The 21,854-nt window shown below is 34.9% G+C and overlaps 1 long non-coding RNA gene across 1 annotated transcript; it reads left to right on the top strand.

The window, feature by feature from the left end:
• The first annotated feature begins 3 nt into the window (after positions 1–3).
• Positions 4–19,790, top strand: LOC141379107 (uncharacterized). The gene is made up of 3 exons (XR_015516824.1): positions 4–355; positions 4,787–4,969; positions 17,768–19,790. It is a non-coding gene; the product is annotated as an uncharacterized LOC141379107 (long non-coding RNA).
• The last annotated feature ends 2,064 nt before the right edge of the window (positions 19,791–21,854 follow it).

The raw sequence follows: 21,854 nt of genomic DNA, 5'->3' as shown, positions 1-21,854 counted from the left end.
GTTCTGGCTCGCGCGCTCGACTTTATAGCAAAGCAACAGGGAGGTGACAGGTTCCTTGCGACGCTTCAAATCAATAAAACAAATAAATGTTTTAGTCAGATTGCTTTAAAAAGGCACAATGACTAATAGCTTTCCTCTTTAATATTTCGTTCGCGTCGGGTAGAGGAAGTAACTAAAGTTTAGATGGTCCCTGTTTGGGAAGTCCGTGCCTTTATGTCGTGAGCTGATCAGTATGTAAACTGCACACAGGTGACGTTATGACTGGCGAACGACGAAGGTTTTACGAAGTTCCGTCTACAGCTGAGTAAATATGAATGCAGATGACCTGTTTAAGACTTCTTTTACGTCAGAGGAGGTGAGCAACTCACAAAGGGTTTAGGAATGGGATTGTAGAGGGCTTAAACAAGGATGATGTTTTGGGTTCTTATTTTGGTAAAAAGTCAGTCGTAACAATAATAACGCACATAAAATATGTTTTAGCACTTTCAAAAATTGTTTATACCGTAAATCAAAACATTTTGTTACAGTAACCTCTTTAAGCAATTCTTTGAAATTATTTTACCCATGTCAAATAACAACAAAAATTAATTAACAATTCATTTCATTTCAATTAATTCAATCTGGGGTCACCACAGCGCAACGAACCGCTAACTTATTCAGCATATGTTTTACTCAGCGGATGCCCTTCCAGCTGTAATCCATCTATGGGAAACGCACTCTCAATTACACACATACACTACGGACTATTTTAATTTTAATAAATATAATTTAGCATACCTAATTCACTATACCACGTGTCTTTGGACTGTGGGGGAAACCGGAGCACCCTGAGAGAACCCACTCGAATACGGGGAGAACATGCCAACTCCACACAGAGATGCCAACTGACCCAGGACCCCTCTTGCTGTGAGGCGATCGTGGTACCCAATGCGCCACCGTGACGCCAAATACAAAAATAGAACTAGTGTTTACCTAATTTGAAAGGTTGATTAAATCAATTTAACTGAATATGTTTGACTTCCTAACTCTATTCAAGAACAGTCCATGTTTAATCTGCATACTTAACAAAACAACAAAAAACTAGTATTTGTGTTATTGTAAAATGTTGTCAAATTAAATGAATAACTTTGACTTGCATTAACCTTTCCCATTCAGATTAAAAAGGTGAAGTTTTTATACTTCAATAGTTTGTTAATAGGCATGCATATTCATAAACAAACTTCTCTTTAAAAAGCTTGTGAGATTAACTATTCAATCAATTAATCAATCGGCCGACTAATCAACCAGCCAAATCAATCAACCAACCAACCAAGTCAACCAATCAATCAACCAACCGACCTACTCAACTAACCAAACACCCAGGCTGCTTCTCAATATGCGTCCTTCAGCATTCTTGCATCCTCGTGTTCTGTCCTGGATGTGTTCTTGATATCGAGGACGCATCGATGCAGACTTGAGCGCAAAACTCGCTCAATAAAACTCGCAAGTCATAAAAAAAAGGAGTTGGGAAGCGCAGCATTTTATATAGGTTTATTATTAAAGTTCTATATAACTTATGTATCTCAGGTGTTTAAATGAAACGATGAAAATAAACATCACCTTGAAAATATTAATGAAGGCGAAAATGCATTAAGGGGGTTCATTCATTCATTTTCTTGTCGGCTTAGTCTCTTTATTAATCTGGGGTCGCCCCAGCGGAATGAACCACCAACTTATCCAGCAAGTTTTTACGCAGCAGATGCCCTTCCAGCCGCAACCCATCTCTGGGAAACACCCACACACACATTCACACACACACTCATACACTACGGACAATTTAGCCTACCCAATTCACCTGTACCGCATGTCTTTGGACTGTGGGGGAAACCGGAGTACGCGGAGGAAACCCACGCAAACGCAGGAAGAACATGCAAACTAAACACAGAAATGCCAACTGAGCGGAGGATAGATCCAGTGACCTTCTTGCTGTGAGGCGAACGTGCCACCCACTGCGCCACTGCGTCGCCGCATTAAGGGGGGTATTTGCTGAAATCCCTATTAAAATGAGTTTTATTGTATTGTGCAAAGTATATTTGTAAGGTTTTTGTGCATAGTATATATTGTAAGAAGGGGAAAACAATAGTATGAATGCTGTAATGTTTAAACAATTTTCCATTAAAAATCCGCGAAGGTCATATGACCAAGTGGAAGAACCAGGGAGGAAAGAACGCAGCATCTCATTTCTCAGAGGAGGCGTTTTATGAATAAAATATACGTTTTTTGACACGGATACAGCCTAATAGGCAATTTAGCAAGAAGTATATTGACACCTAAAGATGCTCTGTAATGGTTATATCTGTTGTAAAAAAAAAAAAAAAAAAACTTCTGCTTTATATATACAATCTCTTTTTTTTTTTCTTTTTTTCATTGAAAATTTACATGAATGCATGATACTAAAAAAATATGTTCATTTATGTTAAAAAAAAAGTCAATAAAATAAATACATAATCTTGGCATTGCTAACTTACTGATATATTTGTCCCATTGGTTCATTGATGCTAAATGTTTTTGACTTGACTAAATTGAAATCTTATCCTTTTGAGATTACCATTTGTATATTTGTACATTATATGTACAGCTCTCTTCTTAAAAGCTCACTTTCTTTTTAATAACTACTTTTTATGCCTGTTCAGGGTTCATAATTTGACTCTTTGAAGATTAAATGTTCCTAAAGTTACATTATAAGTTCTTCAATTAAGCGTTAACCCAAATTGGAACCTAAAATATAGCTTTAAAATGTCCACTTGTGCCATCAGCCTCTAAAACTCCTTTTGGATTCAGTCGTTCATTCATTCATTTTCTTTTCGGCTTAGTCCCTTTATTAATCCGGGGTCGCCACGGCGGACTGAATCGCCAACTTATCCAGCCCATTTTTACGCAGCGGATGCCCTTCCAGCCACAACCCATCTCTGGGAAACCTTTTGGATTCAGTCATTTTTTAAAAGTATGCTTGTTTCACACATCCCACAAATGGCTTGTGTGCCATTTTTAAACCACTGAGTCTGTAATGGAGGCCATGTAGTCAGATGAGCAGGGTTAAATTCATGTTTCTGCTGAAAAGCAGAGAGAGGACACTCTGAGGTGGATGACCCACGGAGGAAGTGGAGACACGCTGATTTCCATGAGAAAGAACTCTTGTCTCAGCGCACAGAGAGACTATACAGCACAAACAGCCCTTCATACCTCAAGTGCCTTTATCAGCGACAATGATGTCTCTTTATTTAATCATGTGTTAATATCGTATGCAAATGTTATCGCTTGCGAAGATTGCCAAACCCAACTGAAACGACCCCAGCAGCAGGATGAGAGTCATGTACATTATTAATCGATGTGGTTTTCACACAACCTCTTTTTGTTTTCATTTATTCTGCAATGCTGAAATTTTTATCCTGAAACTTTTGTATGACTGTTCAGAAATCATTTGTAGCCAAATGTTTGTCATTGTTGACTGTTTACAGATATCAAATTTTACACAACAAACCCAGCCTTTAGCCTACATTGTAAAGTCGGTTCAGTTAACTAATGAAAGTGCCATAAATGAGATTTATTAATCAATATGTCTTAATGAATTCGATTACATTAGGTAATCCTCTGCATGCATGCCAATGCACCACTGACCCACTGAGATGCAGAGTCTTAAAAATCCCTGGTGCCATATGGTATCTGACTCAAATGTATAATGTTTACACCTTCTATTAAAGGAATAGTTCACCCAACAATATTACAAATATCAAAATTACTCAATATTTACTTACCCTTAAGTGGTTCCATACGTTTATAAGGTTCTTTTTTTGCTTTGGTCAGATATTTTGAAGTAAGCTGGAAACCAGTATCCATTGACATGCGTAGTAGGAAAAATCAATACTAGGGATGCACTGAATTTTCAGCTGCCAAAATTGTTGGTTGAAAATTGATTTTTGTATTTTTGCACGGTGGCTCAGTGGTTAGCACTGTCGCCACACAGTAAGAAGGTCACTGGTTCAAGTACTGACTGGGCCAGTTTCCATTTCTGTGTGGAGTTTGCATGTTCTCCCCGTGTTCAAGTGGGTTTCCAATATGTGCTCAGGTTTCTCTCATAGTCCAAAGACACGCTCTATAGTTGAATCAAATAAACTAAATTGGCTGTAGTGTATGAGTGTGTGTGAATGAAAGAGTGTATGGGTGGACATCCGCTGGGTAAAACATTTGCTGGAATAGTTGGCAATTCATTCCGCTGTGGTGACCCCTGATTAAAAAAAGGGATTAAGCCGAAGGAAAATGAATGAAGGAATTTTTGTCTGAAAAGAAATTTGCTCACACTTATGCTGTTTATTTTCCCTCCTGCTGTAGTCACTCAAGGTATGAAGTGGCTTTTAGATCGGATGTGGAAAGCACTGCTCTATGAAACCTATTTGTTTTGATACTTTATGTTAAGGCAGGATAATTGCTGTCAATCTAAGTGGAGCGAACGCGCCTCAGTCAAAGGTTAAAAATAGCACAAAATTCGGCACTGGATATTCCATCCAAAAAGCAAAGTCTGTTCAACTAATGTGTTGACATGCCATTTTTTATGTAGTACGTGTTTCTGATATTAGTGGTCAAAAAATACATGTATTTAAAGGTGTAAACAGTAATGTTTCTCCGTCTACTTATTCACCTCAATACCAGGTGTAAAAAGGGCCTAAGAAATTAGCAGATCTATACAGAAGTATTGTATGCAAAGTGGAATCAAAGTCTGACAAACTTGTTGATCCATCTCATTCCGCAGATAAAAATGCAGACCAAGGCAACTTCATAAACTCTCCATCATGTTCATCAAATCGTTTCACATGTGTGCAGTGTCATGTGCATTATCCTGCTGAAAGCTGTGGTGACTTTCACCAGGAGCACGGCTACCATTGAGGGCTGTACACTGGTCTGCAATCAGGGGTGGATTTAACCAGTAAGCAAGGTAAGAGCCCGCTTCAGGCACCAGGACATCTGAGGGCCCCCAATAAATAAAAGTGCAAATTATACCTATAAACTATATATAACATTTCTTTCTATCATATTTTGTATAGTGTGAGTAAAACAAATACAATTTTACATCATTAAATATTATTTATTATACAATAAACAATATAATAATGCAATGTTGTGTATAATATTATAAAATAAAATATCCACCACCTCCAATCATGGAGCAGTCCATCAGTCAAATTTATAAACAATATATGTATATTTATTATTTTTAGTTGTACATTCGTTTCAAGAAAACTAATAATTTAAAATGTAGAGATTACATTACCATACAGTAAAACGTAGAAAAAGAAGATTGAGTGACATTAAAAAAACAGCAAAATAAATAAAAATGAAATATAAGTACAAAGTGCATTTCAGGACTCGAGGCCCCATAGCTGGAGTTGCTTAGGGCCCCCAAATCACTAAATCCACCTCTAGGTAGGTACAGTAGTGTCAAATGTATGTTCATGTGAAAGACTGGACCTAGGGTTGTTGTCCAGAGTATCTCACTTAACAAAAATCAGATCTTGTACAACAGGTGAATGGAATAAGTGTAAAACTAAATAGAAGCAACCAAAGAGTGTCTCAAAACCCCTTTTAGATCTCAGTTGACACTTTGGCAGCTGAGCAAAATCATTCGTCCATTCCTTTTCCTTCAGCTTAGTCCCTAGTTTATCAGAGGTAGATACAGTGGAATGAACCACCAACTATGCAGCAGATGCCCTTCCAACCGCAACCCAGTACTGGGAAACACCCTCATTTACACACACACATACACACTACGAATTGGACTGTGGGGGAAAACGCAGCACCTGGAGGAAACCCACACAAACATGAAGAGAACATGAAAACTCCACATAGAAATGCCAACTGACCCAGCTGATACACGAACCAGTGGCCATCTTGCTGTGCAAAATTATCCCAACAGTGCAAAATAAGGTATATGCCGAGCTAGTGTTTTCCCCATACTGATAAACTTCCGGTGACCTGTTATTGGAAACTTTTTCAATTTTTTTACCTTTCCTTTTACAGCATTGGTGTTGTAATGTTATTAAAATACATTCAGTTAAATAAACTTTGGCATTCATTTAGTTGCTCACGCGTAAAACGAGACAAAAAGCCATTTACTCACACGTGCCCATCTGAATCGGCAGGCTAGCGCAAAAGCTCCATTGAATATACTGGGGTAAAATAAATGCTCATATTATAAAGACATGGCGGGGGAAAATGTAATTTAATGCAGTGCTTCTTGTACAATCTGAGACCCACTTTATATCAGATATGACTCAGCTAGTTTAGATCGCAGATTTTTAAAGAAAACTGACCTTAAACGCACCGGTTTTTGCATTGACATACAGTTCGCCAGAAGCGCTTAACCCAGGTTACTGGCAAATACCCTATAATTCCTTACTATTCAGAAATAGCACTGAAGGTCTTTATGTTTCTTCGTTAGATTATGCAGAATATTGCAATGTTTTAGTAAAGACAAAACAAATTATCTTGCACGCGATTATTCAGGATTTATAACACCAAAATGCATAACACTAAGTCAAGTCTAATAAATCTAAGCTAATCTTAAAGAACCCCTATTATAGGTTTTTGAAAATGAGCTTCTATACAGTGTGTAAGTGAATGAAAACATCTAGCTGAGGTTTAAATCTGACAGCGCACTATTGATTCTTTGGCGAAATATTCGACTCACGCCCCATTCACACAGGGTGTCAGCATCAACGCTTCTCATTCACTTTGAATGGTTGACGTCAGGCATTGCCGAACTGCATTGATGATCCGTTGGCGGCGCTTTAGAGATGTTGCTCGCTGTAGAAGTTGGGACTAGCTCAACTTTTCAAGCGCTGACCGAAGCGTCAGCCAATCAAATTGCTGTATGCAAACACACCAGCTAGACAGTGGCCTATTGCTGACTGAATTTCATTGGCTGACGCTGCTGTGACGATCGTGTTAGCCCCAACTTCAGACATGCCTTCAGTTAAGCGTTGACGCTGAAGCCCCGTGTGAATGGGGCGTCAGAGTCGAATAAACAAATCGAGTTGGTTTCAGATCTTTTGTTTGATCGCATCGATTTCAATACAGTACATCATCAAATATTTAGTTCCATTTGCGGTAAAATGTTCACACGCTTTCACTTTAGATACTAGCGAAGGTGCGGGGAACACTGGACTGATTATAACGCAAAGATGAAGATCACTGACAGATGGAGATTCGGCTGCGGGAATAAAGGGTTAAAGTTCAGTTTCACAACAATACCAGAGTATAGCCAACCTAGTGCTGTGTTTGTTTCTGACATTTTTCAGATTTTTTTATACAATAACCTACACTGCAACGCTAGATTCGGCTGCCTTTTGCTATTGAAGGAGCAGCAGAGACTATGGAACTATGTCAGACTTTGACAGGGACTTTGTCAGTATTTTTACAGTTCATATAGACAGTTTCTTCTTCCTCCGTAGCATAACATGTAAGTGTAATTAAAATTGTTGCCTCATTTTGTGTAGTTTGCAAAATTCATTCATTCATTCATTCATTCATTCATTCATTTTCTTCTCGGCTTAGTTCTTTATGAACTGCCAACTTATCCAGCATGTTTTTACGCAGCGGATGCCCTTCCAGCCGCAACCCATCTCTGGGAAACATCCACACTACCTACTGCGCAACTGCGTCGCTAGTTTGCAAAATATGTGTTTAATTGTATGTTATAAGTTGTAATCACTCCGCGCGGTATGTAATCACGTATCGATTTTAGATCGGTGCTTGTACTGTATCTCTCAGGTTAAATCCGTTTGGGGCTGTTCACATATCAAGTCCAAAACTACATGCGTGATGCGTGCTTCATCCTTTACTGATGTTAATGTGTATCTGAATTGAAAATCTTCTGCATTTGCCTTTGCTATGGCCACTATTGTCTGTTCCTCACATGGTCAATTTTCAAAATAGTTCAACTTTTGCCACTGTGTGGATTAATACTGAATGTGTTATGTTATTGGGGTTAGGGTTAAGAGTAGAGTAATATGCTTGTGTTTAACTGCATTGCTTTATTGCATTCGTGCATTGGGCTCTCACAAACTCTGTGCTACTTCATACTGTGGTAGGAATTTCTCTCTGTCTCGTGCTGAACGCAGTCAACCTGTCGCAACAGACTGGGTCATTGCCCCAATCATCGCAGATTAGCTTTGCGCTAAAGAGGGGTTTGGGAACAAATTAATCACTGAACGAATCAAATAGGAGTCATTGAGATAATTAGGTAAAAATAAATAAATAATAAAAAACGATGAAAGTGTTTTTTGACCTTGCACGCATATCAGCATGTTGTTGGAGATCTCTAAAACCAAAATATGACATTTTTAAATGCAAAATAGGGCTCTTTAAAAAACATCATGTGGTACAACAATAGCAGTATTTGCCAACTATATATAGTGATTTAGTTCAAACTTTTGTAGTCAAATATTTTCACTTTACCTCTGACTGGTTATTTTAATGATTGATTGGTGTAGTCATAAGTCATTTTCAGGATTCCCAAGGTGGGAAAAGCTGGTTCATTTTTGGCATTTTTAGTGTGCGGTAGGTTGATGTTTCTCTGATGTTTTATGAAAACTGAACTGTTGCTCCTTGTGTCATTTTAAATCAAATTTGTTTATACTGAAATATGAACTCTCAGTCACTCTTGCCGATGATGGAAGGTACAGGAGAATCCTGACTAATAATATTAAGTGTCTAAAGAAAAGATAGAATGGAAGAAAAGATGATAAATAAGACAAACTCAATATTTTTCTTTTATACAGCTCAAAAACTGCAAGAGTCTGTGCATGAATGCTATTTGTGTACTTCTTAGTTTGATTGGAATGCATTAGAAGTCTGAGCACACTTCAATTCGGACAGCAAAGTTTTAAGATGTTAAAAGCGAACAGTCTATGAAAAAAATAATAGTACTAATGGTCAGTGTTCACCATCAGAGATCCTCAATGTGTACCTTATTTTCTTTGAACAATAGTGGGTTGTGTTTAACTCTCTCGACAGACTTACCAAAAATGCTAGAAGATTGCAGGCTGAATTACTCTGCTTATGCTGTTAAAGCGGAACAAGAGGCTAGATTATTTCTTTTTTTAAGCACAGTTTTGTATATGACGTATAGTTTGAGGAAATGTCCTGCCATCATAAAAAGCAACCCATTTCAAAAGCACAAAAGAGCTCAAAATATTCCTCACAAATTCTTAAAAATTACACAATCTTAAGACCGTAAATATTTTGCTAGGTATATTATATTATATTATATTATATTATATTATATTATATTATATTATATTATATTATATTATATTATATTACATATATATATATACCTATATTATACTAGGTGGCCTTAACTAATATGTACTTACACTGAAATGAATACTTTGACACAATGCAATTATAGTGTAGATACATGTTTTTACATTGTACTTATGACTAGGGCCAGACGGAATCTGTGAACGTTTTTTGCTATATCTGCAGATATTTTTGTAAAAATCTGCAGATTTCTGCGGAATTATTTTGCAATTATGATGACTAAAAACTTAATATGTGAAATAAAAAATATTGTTTTGGCTTTTATTTAATGTTTACAATGCAAATCCAATTAGATTCACTTTTTTTACTAAAGAAAGCAAATATCTAAGATACAGTAATATCTCTACCAAAATACAGAAAATATTACTGTACAAACTGCATTGTACATAAATCAGATGAACATTTTCATATTAGTCAATAATATTACTGTAATTAATTTAAAAACTGAATAAATATAGATTTACACACATTTACTAAAGTAAATAAACAGAATTAATGATGGGCTAAAATAAAGTCTTACCTAACACTGTTGACCATCTCCTAGAACTTAACCCACCCTAAGCCTACTCATACCCCCAAACAGTCCCTAACCCTACTCGTGTGGTAGGTCCATTATTGATGCGTACCCCTATATACAGTTGAAGACAGAATTATTAGCCACCATTTGAATTTTTTTTCTCGATTTTAAATATTTCCCAAATGATGTTTAACAGAGCAAGGAAATGTTAACAGTATGTCTGATAATATTTTTTTTCTTCTAGAGAAAATCTTTTTTTTACTTTTATTTTATATTTGTTTTATTTCGGCTGAAATAAAAGCAGGCTTTAATTTTTTAAACATATTTAAGGTCAAAATTATTAGCCCCTTTAAGCTAATTTTATTTTCGATAGTCTACAGAACAAACTATCATCCTACCATAACTTGCCTGATTACCCTAACCTGAGTTGTTAACATAATTAACCTAGTTAAGCCTTTAAATGTCACTTTAAGCTGTACAGAAGAATATTTAGTAAAATATTATTTACTGTCATGATGGCAAAGATAAAAAATAAATCAGTTATTACAAATGAGTTATTAAAACTATTATGTTTAGAAATGTGCTAAAAAATCTTCTCTCCTTTTAACAGAAATTGGGGAAAAATAAACAGGGGGGCTAATAATTCTGACTTTAACTGTACATTTCTGAACAGTGCGAAATACATCCCAGCAGCTACGATTGCTGTGTATGCCAAACTGGTATTAGCTAAAAAGCCTTCCACGTGGATGTAAGGGGTTAGCTGGTAGTGCGAAAAGAAACAGAAGTCATCGGTGGCGTCATACACCCTGTAGTTTTATCATTTGTTCTCTTCAGAAATGTATACAGGGGTACGTTTACACAATGAGCCTGTGTAATAGAAGTGTTCAGTAATACATTATAATCGTAGTAAGTACATAGTATTTATTTGTTTTGTTTCAAATAGATATTAGATCATATAAATATAAGGTGGAACCAATATTTCTTTTATAGTAGCAATATTATCCGATATAAATTTTCGTGGAGAAATGGCTAATAAAACTAATTTTTCTATGTTTTAACATGTTTTAATAAACTGCTTGTTGATTCATTTTGAAAGACACTAGAAAACAATATTTTGTTTACAAACATGATTTCATTGTAAACTTTATTGGCTTTGTGTCATTTAAACACATCATAATTCTGTAGATCAGACAATTTTATCTTGTCAAGCTAACTTTTTAACTTTCTAACTAATTAAATCAAAATCGGTGCTTCATTCCACTGTGGCGACCCTTGATAAGGCAGGTACTAAGCCTAAGGAAAATAATTGAATGAATGATTCAAAATGTTTGTTTCGTGCTCTTGAGATATACTGAAACTACTAATGCTGTAACTGTGTGTTATGGCAAGAGAAATGAGAAGAAAGATGATTGGGTGATGTTATCATGCAAAGGTTTGACTCACTGATGTGAATATATTATAAAATTATAATGGTAATGGATTTTATATACAGATTGTACTCTATATATGAATATAATTATGCTAACTTATTACATTTGTGTTTCACAAGCTGGTCCATTTTATGCAGTTTACTGTAATAAGCAGGGTATTATAGGAGCATTAAGGCCTGGGACATTAGATTGTTTGTTTGTACAAGTACTATTGCAGGAGTTTGCAGGTTGTCAGTGTGTGATAGGTCAAAGTGGGGTTTATGTTTCAGTGAAGCTCTCATAATGTGCCATCGATTTCTAGTCATGTCATTTTTTGTTTCACATGTCACAGAGTAGGAGTAAAAACATTGAATAGATGGAGAATAAATGTTTAACCTTGTAAGATAAAGACTTCCCACTTGTGGTTGCAAGCAAGTTTTGCAGTGTGCACCAGGTCAAGTTTTGTTCATTGCTTTCTTTTCTATATTTAGACTATCAAACAAACCTTCAAAACAAACCTTTTCAATATGAAGTATAATTGACGTCATTGACTTTTATGGAGGGCATGAAAATGTGAATTGGCTTAAATCCATGTTCTTTTCCGAGAACCCACTTAAATAATTTTAAAGCAACATCATAATGACATACACTCTACTGTCTCAAACAGAATGCTACCTCTTTCTGAACCTATTCCATGCATGGGCATTTACCATACAATTTTTGCACTGAAGTGTAATGATATTTAGTTTGATGGATGTACTCTGGTCCTTTAGGCTGAAGTGTAGTTAAGTTTAAATATCCTGTAGAAGACCCAGAGATGGCTATCTATCTATAGCTGGCTGATGCAAATTGAAATCTTGTTCCAATTTGGATTTGTGTGTAAAGTGAGCAAACAAACCCTGTCAACCTGTAGAGTGATTATAATGTAAATATGCACTTTTTGTTTCAAAATATTATTATTATTTTTTGATATTTACAATGAGTGACACGTTAAAATGAGCATTACTGCCAAGCCTTGTACCGCTGCCGCTCTAAAGGAGTAATAACGTGATTTTAGGTATGACCGTAGTTTGCGACAATGCCGCTAGGGGGGACAAAGGAACAGGATGCGAACGGACAGAAATAGCCTATACAGTAACTGTAAATACCCTGCTACTTGTAAACGAAGATGAAACAATGAAACAAAGGATTATATTTTCCTTCCTTTGTCATTAAAAACTTGTTAACAAGCTTTAGTATCATTGTAAACTTGTTAAGTGAAATGAGGATTCATTTTGGAAAGTAAAATTAAAGAAATAAAAGACAACTAAAATGAAAGTACCAACATAAATACATATAATAGGCATAAATAAATAAATCAATAAATAAATAAAACAGTGTTTTATCATAAATATAGAGATGTACAGTGTTTGTTCTTTTAAAGTGATAGAACTAAGACAGTCAATAAATAAACTTTTTCATTTACGTTTTCATTTACAGTTTTAATTTACATTTTCATTGTTGATTATATTTTACTATTTCATTTTATGTCTCAATTTCTGTACATAAATAATAAAATAATAATTAAATAGGCCTAATTATTTATTTAAAGACATTACCAGCGAAACACTTAGAAACAGTCCGGTACTATTTTTATATATAGGCCTACTATAATTTAAAAGAAAGCTGCAAAGTGGGCTATATTATTTTAATTCATTTCCTCTGTCTCTATCACTTCCGGTTTAACAAGGCAATGTTGACCTTTTTATAGGCTATATGCTGCAATAGTATAAAACAATTTAGTTTTTACATATAGTATTGCATTAATTTGCATAGAAGTTTTATAGTTTATATAGGTCTAAAATGAAGTTATTATTTAAAACATAAACCTGTGTTTTATTGACGGATGTGGGTGTCATAAAGTACTTTTTAAACCAATGTTTTATTATTATTTTTTAAATGTATTTATTTCACCACCTTATGGAAAAAAATTACAATTACAGTGCTTCCCGCAGTATACTTGCGGTGGTAGCCGGATTGAAACACTCCCTTTACCCACATCACAGAAATAGTTAACTACATGCGACAAACAGAAATTAATTTCATTTTTAATAATAATTGTATTTATTTTGACACTGTTTCTTTTTAAAAGGTTACAGTAAAACAAAGACTGTTAAAAAAGACTAAAATAAAAAAAATACTTTATGCTATTCAGGAGCTGTAATTCAGGAGCTGTACTTCAATTTCTTTTGATTATTTGCATGTTTGGTCTTTTAGTTCATGTCTAGGTTTTTCATCTCCAGCAAAAATCCTTATTCTGGGTTTGAGTAATAACACTCTAATACATTTGCTCTTGTCCATTTTAATTAACTTCAGGCTCACCTAATGGCTTGTTGTTTTTAATTCATCTGCATTTTCGTACTATATTTTTCCTGTGCCAAGTAATGTCATTTTTTAAAACTCAAAATAACCACTTCACCTCTCTCTGCTTTATTAATTTAATTAGAAGTAATCCCTTTGGCAATTATTTTGGTCATTTTTAAAAACCTCACCCTTACTGTAAAAAGTCAGTTTTGTTGTGTTACCGGTTCCTTATTACCACCCAGGCTTATTGGAAATATGTGACTATGCCTGCATTTTACATTTACATTTAGTTCCTTAGCAAATGCTTTTGTAAAAAGTGACTTACAATTGAGAAATGTATTTTTGCTGTGTATATGACATATTTTGTATACAGTATATTAGTGCACAATATATCGTTTGAGCATCGAAATCGCAATGTGTGTATCCGCAATAATCACATCGCAGGATTGAATTATTTGTTACAAAATTTAAAAATAAAGACAATATTAAATATTATTATTTTAAAGAACCCCTATTATGGGTTATTGAAAATTACCTTCCATGTAGTGTGTAACACAGCTCCAAGTGAACTGAAATATCCAGCTAAGGCATAAATCTGAAAGTATACCCTGTTCAAAACTATTGATTCATCTATAAAAAGTTGACTCATAGTGGTTCGAATGAATAACCGCAGTAATAAGTCTTTAGCCGAATCGGCTTGATGCCGATACGGAACTCAAGCCCCGCCCATTTGTTGCGCACATAGACCCTGGAAAATTGAAATCCTCTGCCCCGCCCACAAACACTGTATAGAAAAAGAAGACAAACACTGTAGCAGATCCCGGTTTGATTCATGTCGCGAAGACGCTGTGCTCTGAAGTTTGAGGGACAGTTAGGGTTATTTTCCTACTCAAAGTATATTTTTGCTAAATTACCTTAGCATTATAGCTCCAGCCTTGTGCGGTGTTCTTGTCATTTTTCTGACATGTGCTTCAGCAATCTACACGCTTACAATGAGGGATTCGTTGGCCGTTTGTTATAGGGCTTAGTGGCCACATACGTGTACAGCACATTTTTTGTGCTTTTTTTAATATTTTTTATATTTTTGTTACAGACATACAGTGTCATCCTGCAACTGTTTTGCAGCACATGAACTATATGTACTGCCTAAAATGGGCAAACATTTTTGTCTTTACTCTGATAGTCAACAGTCATATGTTATATATAAAAACAGTCAGGAAAAAGTGTTTTATGAAAATTCAGACCGCGAGTACACATATATAGACATCCTTTTCTCTAAAAGTACATCATATCAAAAGATGATACTAAGGTTTTGTTCTAATTAGGTTCCAATAAGCACAAACAGCAAAGATAAATAAAAAGTGCATGTAAAAAAACCACCTTGGGCCTTAAGAGGTTAACTTAATCTTCTCGCAAAAGCCACTTTTCCACTATCATGTCGAGCCATTCTAAAAACACGTTGGTATGGTTATGGTTGCTTCTCCACTGAGCCTGTAATGGTGTGGCATGATTACATACTGTTCTCGGCCCGGAATTCTCTGCATGGTTAGATACTGTGTGTTGACGTTGCGGCTTTGTTGCCACCGCTGGCTTAGTGGAGGCGCACTAGTCATCAGTAAGGCTAGACAGAATTTGCGGACATTTTTTTTTTTTTGCTATTTCTTAATAAATCATGTCAACAATTTTATATTAGTCAATAATATTACTGAAATTAATTTAAAAACTGAATAAATATAGGTTTACACACATTTACACAAGTAAATAAATAAACTAGGGCTAAAATCCAAGGAAATCTGCGGATTTCTGCGCGTACACATTCCATGTGGGCCTAGTTATGAGACATCCACAAGTAAATAACACTATACAATTAACATAAAAAAAAATGATGAAAAAAAAATGAAGGTCTAATCGATACAGTTTGCAAAGAGTTTTTAAAACATAGAGCAGTCTCTGGCAGAGAAGGGAATCACTGGCTCACCACATTCTTACAAACATATTTTGTTTATTAAAGTTACTATTTCATTGAATTGAAAAAAAGTATAACCATATATAATTACTAATCTGTCATCTAAAATCTTAAAATAATAAAACATCTAAAATAATAAAACATTAAAAAATAAAACATTTTAGCCTATTGTTTTATATGTGGCTAGAACTGGCTTTAAGTGGATAAAACACAAAACAATTCAGTTGTCTGAACAAACTTAAGAATTGTTTCAACCCATTTTAAATAAGTAATTTAAACAAGCAGCAAAGTAAAATTTTTGAGTGTAAATAGTAATTTCCTTGTCAGATGATAACATTTGACAAGAATCCCAACTCCAAAACATCATTCAACAAGATCCATTAGTTTCTTACAACCTCTCTCAAGTAATGTATTGCTAGTGTAAGATGTACATCCTGTTAATAAGCAAGCACAAGTAAAAACAAGTGTTTTTCATGCATAAACTTAGCATTATTGACCAATAAATATGCTCAAGAACAATCCCGAACACTGGGCATTCACTGAAAAGACAGCAATCAGGCAAATGTGACTCCATCCGGTCTCCCCGGCGGAACAGATGAGTCCTGTCCTGTCAATGGCCACATAACTTCCCTCTTATTTCTCATGTCCTCTGGATGCTCTATTGAATTTCCTCTTTCCATTCAGCAGAAGAGACATTCCCATTTAGACAGATTTTAATTAAGGTAGTACACTTACGCTGCACTCCCGAAGCGGGCTGAATGGGGCTGACCCTGCCAAGTGTAATGGGAGGGGGCTTGGCAACGCTTTTAGTCACCCTAAACCATGTTTATTACTGCATGACTGGAATGCAATGATTATGAACACAGAGAACAGCAAAAGCAGCTGTGCTAATGGAGCCGCCGAAGGGCTTTTGCTGGACTAGACTTTGTTTACACTTATATAAAGTGGATTTATCATCATTTAAATATTGAAAAGAGAGTTCACCAAAAAAATTTAAACTGAGCCATTATTACAAACCCTGGTGTTCTAATTTACTATAATATTTTTTTACTTCCGAAGAATGTTTTATTTGTTTTATTTCGGCAAGAATAAAAGCCGAATTTTTTTTTTTAAGGTTATATATATAATTGTCTACAGAAGATGCCTAATTACCCTAACTTGCCAAATTTACCTAGTTAAGTCTTTAAATTGCACTTTAAGCTGAATACTACCATCTTGTGAACATAGTAAAATATTAAGTGCTATCCTCATGGCAAAGATAAAAGCAATCAGCTATTATAAATTAGTTATTAAAAACTATTTTCTTTAGAAATGTATTGAAAAAATCTTCTCTCCATTATACACAAATTGGGGGAAAAATATACAGGGGGTTTAATAATTCTGACTTCAACTGTATATATAATTTAACAGTCAACAAAATATCTGACCTTAACCCTTTGTCTTTGTTCACAACTACTGTACATAAACCTCAAATGACCTGTTTTTGAACAATAAAATAATTAATACCTAAAACCTAATTCCTAAAATTAATATTTTGGAAATCAAAGCTGGAAGAACGAGGGTTTCTTTTAAATATATATATTTTTGTTAAACTGACCATTCAGTACAAATCAATGGTTAGTTTACCCAGAATTTATGTTATGAATTATGTTATTATTAATTACCCTCATGTCAATCAAAAACCCTCTGAGATTGTTGTTCATATTTTGAACACAAATGAAGATAAAACAGCCAAATGTTACCACTCAATTGAAAGGGCGTTATCAGTGGATATCAGCTAATAGATACTGTATACGCCAGTAGGGGCCTTCTGTGCCTATTAGTAGCTCAGAAGGCTGTTATCATTTATCCACATGATTAATCAGCTATAGCTCACATATGGCTGTGGCCAGAAGTTAAAATAAATTATTTAAATTGTTTATTACATTTCCATTACTTGTATTTTACTAAAATCTACCCCAACCCTAAACCCAACTGTCACAGTAATGTAAAAACAGACCTGGATCTGGAGTCTTCTCTATTAGTATAGCTGATTAACCATGTGAATGGATGATAACAGCCTTCTGAGCCTACTTGTAGGCGCAGAAGGCCCCTACTGGCCCATATCTATCAGCTGATAACCACTGATAATGCCCATTCATTCATTCATTCATTCATTCATTTTTTTTGCCTTAGTCCCTTTATTAATCCAGGGGCCCACAGCAGGGGAAACCGGAGCAACCGGAGGAAACCCACGCGAATGCAGGGAGAACATGCAAACTCTACACAGAAACGCCAACTGACTCAACCGAGGCTCTAACCAGTGACCTTCTTGTTGTGAGACGACAACACTACCTACTGCGATACTGCGTTCCCAATGCCTATTTAATCGAGTGATAACATTCGAATCGGGTGGATGAAATCTGAGAGCTTCCTCATCCTCCCTTGACAGCAAGGTTCCCAACTTGTTCGAAAATATACCACCAAACAGAATTCTCAAATCAGACCATTTACCTTCAGTGGTTTGTAATATTATCAATCAGCATGAAACCTTTTGTGCGCACATAAAACAAAAATAGTCTATAGTTTCTTTTCAATATCAGTATATTGAGTACACTCTAAAAATGCCAGGTTATTTCAACTCAATTTTGGGTGTAATAGAGACTAACCCAACAGCTTGGTTAATTTTTAAAGTTAAATTATTAGGACCAGTTTTAACCCAAATGTTTGGGTTGGTCCATATTTTACCCAATTTGGGTTTAAATAACCCAGCATTTCTTAGAGTGCACATTTATGTGGTCACACCTCTGCCTTATTATTTGAACACATGCAACATAATGACACTGAAAACACTTTAAATACACCTTTTTCCTAGGAGAAACTTGCTTTATCAAAACAAAGGGAAATTATCATATAGTTTAATAAATGAATTGACCTTGACACCATCATGAGGGGCTGGGGTATCAATGTAATGTATATTGCTTGTGAATTCATATATTCATTAAGTCAAGCACTAATACACCCAGGCAAAAATGAACATCACTCCATTTTTCCAACACAGTTCTTGTTTTTTATCAGGCACGTTTGGCCAAAGCTCTTGGAGTGCTCCCATGCCATTTTGTCAATTTGATATGATCTCAGACTCCGGCAGTAACCTTCTACACAAGTAAAGCTGCCTGCCCGCATGTGCTTCTGATTTGCCTCCATGAATCAGATTCAATTTGACATCTTTAATTTGAAAAGTGTGATTGATAAGGCCCACCGCGAAGTATTTAACGTGATGTCATTGTCCCCCTTCCTCGGCTGAAGGGATGCGTGACTAAATAGAGTCTCTTTCTGCTAATGCAGTGGGGAGGGTCATTGTAGCGTCCTATACCAAAACATCATCAATCAGCCTGAGGTTTGTGTAAGACTGTGGGTGTTGAGGCAGTGGGGGTGGGAAGGGTGAGCATGTTACACACCGCTTTCTCAGTGGGCTGGCTCATACCTTTCACTTGCATCACCAGGAGGTGGATCTCGGTGAATTCTAGACGTCAAGCAGCCCCAATTATCTCCAACGTATAGATCCATGCGTGACTTGTTCCTTCTCCTCAAGCTTTTGTCCCAGTGTGGAATCTCAGCTGGACCTCCTGTCTTGTTTTTACAGGTGAAAAAAGTGTCTTCTAGCGCTCGCCGTTTGCATGTCATCACAATAGGTTTGCCAACGTGAAAACAATCAGACAGCGGGTTTCCCTCGTAGGATGGCTTGTTTACGGTTCTTTGTGTTACTGTGACACAATAATTGGACTGAGTGTCAAAATCTGTCCATCAGCGCTGTTGAAATGACTGATTTCTTTTTTTATTGTTTGGAGGGTGAATATAAACGCGTCTGGACTTGCTTGGTGATAATTGGGATGAAACCTGAAAACTGTCAGTGCAAATTAGGTGTGAATTGGGGCAGAGAATAAAGTCCGAGATATTGCTGCATCTGTTCATCACCTGGCGTTCTTTGAATGTGCGTGAAATTCAAATGAATATATTCATGAGAGAAAAGGTTAAGGATGAACTATGAGTGGGAAAAAGCTGTAGATTTATGCAGCATTGTTTAATTGCGAGCAAATTTTAGAGAAATATTGTAAATAATTACAGTATATCTTTGACTCCCGCTCTACCAAACGGTTGACCATGTTTTTACTGTTTTCAGTAATGACTGTTAAAGTCATTAAAGAATGACTGTTTTAAATAATGGCTTACACACACAGCATTGTTGGTTTACAAAAAAAAACCCCAAAAAAACATGTTAAATAAAGATCTGAAATATTTTATGGCATACTTAAAAAAATAAAGGTTTTAAATAATAATATTAATAATAAAATGTTTTATTTAGATTTTTTTAAATAAATTGGTCTTACACTTCATTTTTTCAGCTTTTTCATAGTGTATGTATTAATTCCGGTACTTTTACAATTAACCGACATATATACCATTTGGTAGAGGTTTATATTTTAGAAAGGATGAGGTGTTGAAAAAAATGCATTGAGTGTGTTAACTGGTGACATTAGGAGTTAAGAAATGCAGTCCAAACATTTTTTTTCTTGGTGGGGTAGTTAAAGGGGTATTCATCTCGAATGTAATTATTCAAGATATTCCATTGCAGTTTTGAATATTTAATATCAACAAGCAGAAAAAGAATAATATCTAAGTTGATGCTTGTTTATTTAATAAAAAAAATATTATTACAATTTGAAACAATTGTTTTCTATTGGAATATAGTTATATATAATTTAATGGACTCTTACTGCTTATTGGTTTGATGATCTAAAAGCATTTATTATTATAGTCCTGTAAATACTTTTTGTCACCTTGGAATAAAAAGGTTCTGTCTGCGTTCTGAATTATTTTCAGATATTGAGCTTCAACATTTTTGCATTCCATATAGCAAGTAATATGTGTGTAACAGTTCTCTTTCGTACAATAACATGACAGAGACCCTAAAATATAAATTCGCTAAATTATGAAAATTCTTATTAAAAAATTACATTTGCAAATTAGGGTAAATAAAACAAAGCAAATGTAGATAGAAACTTCTAATTCTAAAAAGTCATTTTGCTTGGAATTATAAGGTTCTATCTGGCAAATCATTAATAAAAGCTTTATTTTTCAAAAAATACAACCAGTCTGCTCATTAATTTAATAATAAAATAATAAAAAAAACAGTGTTGTAATAATATGTTGATGTTTGAGAAAGTAAATTTATTAGCTTTTTATAACATTTATTTAATGTTTTAGGATGAGTATTTTTTCTTGCTCAAATTAAGCACACAAGGCTGTGCTAAATATTTTGTCCAGAGCAGATGTTGATTTTATGTAATAATTATTATAATATTTATTGAATTTTATGCTTTATATAAATTATTGGATTATACTTATAGAATTAGTCTTTGCCCATAATATCACATTTAAAGATGTTAAAAGAAAACAATGAGCAAATTTTAATAAAGAGTTTAATAAACAGTGAAAAATGTTTCACTGACTTTTGACTCAAATAAAAATTTCACATTTAATAGATTACTTTTTTTTTTAGAACGTTTTTTTTTATTTCAACAATGTGAAATGGAACATTTCATCTCAATGTCTTCTAAATCTTCACATTTACACACATCTTTTCAGTTTCAGGTTTCTTCTCAATTTTGTGTGGTGCGGCATTATTTAGTCGACTCAGAGTTTTTTTTTATTTATTTTTTTTCTGGTCTTTTCCACTCTCAAAGGAGCAGTCTAGGGAAAGACAAAGAAAGCTGATTCTGATTGGTCCTCGTGCATGCATTCAAAATGCTGATTGGCTCACAGAAAGAACCTTATAGAGCCAAGATAGAGTTCGATCTTGTAGATAAAACCTTTTTTGCTTTAAAAAAAAAAAAAAAAAGTCTTTAAAAATTATTTAAAAACTTCACATAATGTAAATAAGTTGCCATTTAATGATAATATATGAATAACTTAGTTTAGACAAAAATGTCAGATAGAACCTTATAATTCTAAGATGACATTTTGCGGCTAAATATATTGTGGATAGAGACACTCAAAATAACAGATTGACTGTTAGTTGAAAGGGTGCATTTTTAACCAATCAATGGTATCAGTTAAATGGTTAAAAAATATTATTTTCTACATTTTGAAAGTTTCTCTGCATAAGGGGCTGATCACAGCAGACGTGCTCTTTGCGTTGAGAGGTGCATGTTTTGAATGGTTTACACTCATAAGACCACGAGTGTTTTGTGCACTGCTTACGCACCCTACGTGCCATGCG

This window comes from Danio rerio, chromosome 19, assembly GCF_052040795.2.
Source record: "Danio rerio strain M-AB ecotype USA chromosome 19, GRCz13ab, whole genome shotgun sequence".
In the NCBI taxonomy this organism is placed as follows: Eukaryota; Metazoa; Chordata; class Actinopteri; order Cypriniformes; family Danionidae; genus Danio; species Danio rerio.
Note: the sequence above shows the minus strand (reverse complement) of the source record. Positions and strands in the feature narration are given on the sequence as shown.